The sequence below is a fragment of the Lygodium microphyllum genome, chromosome 22 (genome assembly GCF_053477565.2).
Source record: "Lygodium microphyllum isolate KBCC chromosome 22, Lygodium_microphyllum_v1.1.10, whole genome shotgun sequence".
In the NCBI taxonomy this organism is placed as follows: Eukaryota; Viridiplantae; Streptophyta; class Polypodiopsida; order Schizaeales; family Lygodiaceae; genus Lygodium; species Lygodium microphyllum.
Genome location: NC_141156.1, coordinates 20330159 through 20335021, shown reverse-complemented (window position 1 = coordinate 20335021; position 4863 = coordinate 20330159).

The window sequence follows — 4863 nt, the reverse complement described above, 5'->3', positions numbered from 1 at the left end:
ACTCTTGAGGATGCGATTTCCTTAGCCCATGATGCTGAAGACAAAATTCGAGGATGAGAGAAGCGACCGCAACAATTCTCAAATAACGCTAACTTTGGTACAAAGCAATTCAATTCTAACTTTCAAAGATTTAATCAAACCTGCTTTGTTCCATCTTCATTCCGTAAATCTTGGACACGACCCCTTACTTTACCATCAAATACAAATCCAAATCCTAAGCCATCTCTCCAGCCAAATCCCAATATTCCTAAATTTTCCGCTATTACCAATAATGTTTCTAAAGCCAAATCTATAGTCTGCTATAAATGCCATCAACTTGGACATCTAGCGGTAAATTGTCAATCCAAAAAGCCAACTGTTCACATCAGCTACTTGGGAGCCACTAAAGGTGAAGACCATGAAAAAATGCTAGATTTCACGAAATATGATGATGATATCAATACTATTTCAGCTACTTTACCAGGTATGCCAAATTCCCATTCTTTATTAACGATGAAATGTCTTGTGCATGGTAAAGAAAAGACCGTTTTACTTGATGACGAGAGCATACACGATTTTATTTCTACAAAATTGGTCAAAGAATTGAATTTACATACTATTTCCACTCATTATCGCATTAAGGCTGCATTCCTAAGCACTAGATACAATGGAACACAAGAAGTGCATGACTTAGAAATTAAAATTGGTGATTATATTGAACGCAGAAATTTCTTAGTTGTATCTTTGCAATCTAGTGACATTATCTTAGGAATGCCTTGATCTCGTCAATATAATCCCGATATAGATTATTCCATGCATTCAATGAAGATTCTTCTAACGGGAAACAAATCACATTGCATGGTATGCACACCCTTGATAATTTTCCATTGCTTAGTCATACACAGGCTAACAGTGTATTAAGAAAATGTAGCAAATCCTACTTAATATAGGTGAATGAAATTGAAGTTAAAGAAAATCAGATGCATCCTAGGCACGCACAATTTCTTTCATAATTTAAAGATTGTTTTGCTGCTAACTTACCACCTGGTTTACTATCTACACGTCTTGAGGATCATAAAATAGACTTAATTCTAGGTTCTCAACCACCATGTAAAGCACCTTATCGACATAATCAAATTGAACAGAAAGAAATTCAAATCCAAGTTGAAGAATTGTTAACCCGAGGACTCATTAGGCCCAGTAGTTCTCCTCTTGGTATACCTATCCTATTAGTTAAAAAGAAAAATAACACCTATAGGATGTGCATTGATTATCGTGCCTTAAATAAGATCACTGTCAAGAATAGATATCCGATCCCTAGGGTAGACGACCTCATGGATAAACTACAAGGAGCTACAATATTTAGCAAAATAGATCTTAAATATGGATACCATCAAGTACGACCGGACACATCTAATATTTTCAAAACTGCATTTAGGACTCAATTTGGACATTATGAATTCCTTGTTATGTGTTTTGGTTTAATTAATACACTAGCCGCATTCAGTCGTATGATGAACTGCATATTTTTAAAGCATCATCATTGTGTCATAGTTTTCTTTGATGACATATTAGTTTTTAGTAAGAATGAAAATGAGCATTATGAACATTTATCCTTGGTTTTCAAATTATTGAAAGAGAATCAATTATATGCTAATCTTGAAAAGAGTAAAATTTTTCAAACTCACATTGAATACTTAGAACATATTATTTCATCTGAAGGTATTAAAGTTGATCCTAAAAAGATAGAAGCAATTTTGAATTGGCCAATACCTAAAAATGTACATGAATTACGTTCTTTCTTATGTCTTGCTAGCTTTTACAGAAAATTTGTGAGAAAATTTTCATTGCTCGCATTACCTTTGACAAAATTATTAAAGAAAGATGTTGTGTATCATTAGTTTGAAAATCAGTAAAAGTCTTTTGATTTACTGAAACATGCCTTAACACATGCTCTTGTATTGCAAGTCCCTAACTTTAATAGACCATTCTTTCTAGTAGTCACTAATGCTAGTGGATCTGGAATAGGAGCTGTCCTTATGCAAGATTCACATTCCATAGCCTAATCTAGCTGTAAACTTAAACTCTCTGAACTTAAGTATTCTACCTATGATAATAAATTGCTAGCAGTAGTATAAGCTTTATGACAATGGAAACACTATTTAATGGGATCTGAATTCATGATCAAAACTGACCAACAAAGTATCAAACATCTCCTTAGTCAGCCATAAATCTGTAACTGTCATATTAAATGGGCTGCTTTTATTCAAAGTTTTCATCCACTTATCCAATATCAACCCAGAAAAGAAAATGTTGTTGCCGATGCCTTGAGTAGAAGACCAACTATTCATAATATTTCTGTCATATCTTTTGATTCCCTTATTCTTATGAAAGATACCTATGATCAAGACCCTAGTTTTCAAGCTGATTGGAATAAATTAATTGCCAATAATTGGATTCCAATTGATTCATTGTCTTATGCTGATGGATTTATATTTTATGAGAAAAGTTATGTGTAACTGTTCCATTTAGATCATTTGTATTGCATGAAATTCATTGTCCCCTATATCAAGGCCATAGAGGTATTATTTTCACTTTACGTACATTGGCTAAAGTTTTTTATTGGCCATAGATGGAATTTGATGTTTCTAACTTTGTATCTAAATGTTTAATTTGTCAAAGAGTTAAGCGACACCATGGTAAGCAATATGGTTTGTTAATGCTTTTACTACTTTCAGAACGACCATGGGAACATATTTCAATGGATTTTATTACTGGTTTGCCTAACACTCAAGCTAATCATAATATGATTTGGACTATTATTGATCGGTTTAGCAAACAAGCATATTTCATTCCATGCAAGAAAACGTTAACTGCATCTTAAGTTGCTTAATTGTTTCTGAAAATTGTTTTCACTAACCATGGTTTGCTAAAAGTTATTATTTCTGATTGTGATTCTAGATTTTGCAATAATTTTTGGACTACTTTGTTTGCTAATTTAGAAACAAAGATTGATTTTTCATCTGCATTTCATCCTGAAACAAATGGGCAAACAGAAGCTACAAACAGTACAATCTTGGATCTTTTACGAGCATACACAATTTCAAAACCACAAACATGGGATACACACTTGCGTTTACTTCAATTTGCATACAATAATACCCCACATATAGCTACACGAAAAACACCTTTTGAAATCATTTATGGACATAGATTGCCTACACATATTACTTCATTGTCAAACAAAGTTAAAGCTGCTGATGATATTGCCAATATGCATACTACTATTTTTGATGAAGTTAAAGATATGATTGCGAAAGCCTAGCAATCATATACTAGACAAGCTAACAAGAAAAGAAAAGCTATGAATTTCACAGTTGATGATTATGTTTGGTTATGCTTTGAAAAGAGAAGATTACAAAGTGTTGAGAAACACCCTGTTGTAAAGTTAGCTCCTAGATTTTATGGATCTTTTAAAATCATTCACAAAATCAATGACAATGCATTTAAATTAGAACTATCCCAACGCTGAAAAATCCACAATACTTTTCATACCAGTTTGTTACGACCTTTCAAAGGCCAATTACCTATTCACCCTATCTATGAAAATTCTCCTTTGTTAAAAGAAGAAACTAAAATTCTTGAACTTGAAACTATTTTAGACACTGATTATATGACCACTAGAACTGGCCGTAGATATTCTAGATATTTGGTGAAATTTAAAAAACATCCTGTTGAAGAAGGCCAATGGATGCACGCTCATGACCTAAGTGCTTACCCCTCATTGTTGGCTCCACATTGAGCTAATAGTAATTAAGCACAATTGCTATCCTACCTCGGGGGTATGATGCCAAGAGGCATATTCCACAGTGGATTCCATGAGGTTTTGCGGTGGATTTCGTAAAATTATATTTATTTGCTGTAGCTTGTACATAAGGTGGATTCCTTGTGCGAAAAGTTGACGGGGACGTCGATCCTTTTCAGGCATCACGTTAATTTAATGTGTAAGTGGGTGATTCCACAAAATACATATTTAAATTAATGGACGTTTATGAGTTTAGAGTGCGCACTCATATTAAATTAGGGTAAGGACAGAGTTTCAACCTATTTATTTATTTTGTAGCCGAAGATTGCTAGGTATTCACTTTTGTCGGTTTAATTTTACTATTTTCTAACAATTGTGAATGCTTCAATTGATGTGTAGAGCACTGGGTGATAGCGTGTATTCAAGTTATTTAGAAGAATCATTTTTGATGGGCGTGCGCCTTAGGCGTAGTGTTAATATTTATTTTGGCACACTTATTTATTGAAGCGCTTGATATATATTTATTATTTTGTATACGCATGGACACATGGTTTAAATATTCGTTATTGAACATTGTATTTGGGCACTGCCCGACTCTTGGGCCACCCAATCACTTTATTCTTTATTTAGACAAAAGCAAACACAAAAGCTAAAGTATGCTAATTGTAAAATTGGGCTATTTTTGAGCTTGGAGATTAAAAAATATTAAATACATGCTTTGTGGAGCGCTCGCACAAGGCAGGGGGAGATTGTACCCAATTGGTCTTTTTGCCTCATGTTGTGCAAGTCTATTCTCTTGAATTTTGAGCTTAAAGTAGAGTTCTTTGTTCTTGGGGACCTTCCAGTGCTTGACGCATACAACATCCGATTTGCGCACCATAGTTTACCATCAAATACAAATTCAAACCCTAAGCCTTCACTCCAGCCAAATCGCAATATATACAATCTTCCAGCCCTTACCATTAATGTCTCCAAAGCAAAGCTTATGGTTTGCTATAAGTTTCATTAGCATGGACACTTAGCAGTGAACTGTCAGTCCAAGAAGCAAGCTGTTCAAATCAATCACTTGGAAGCAACTG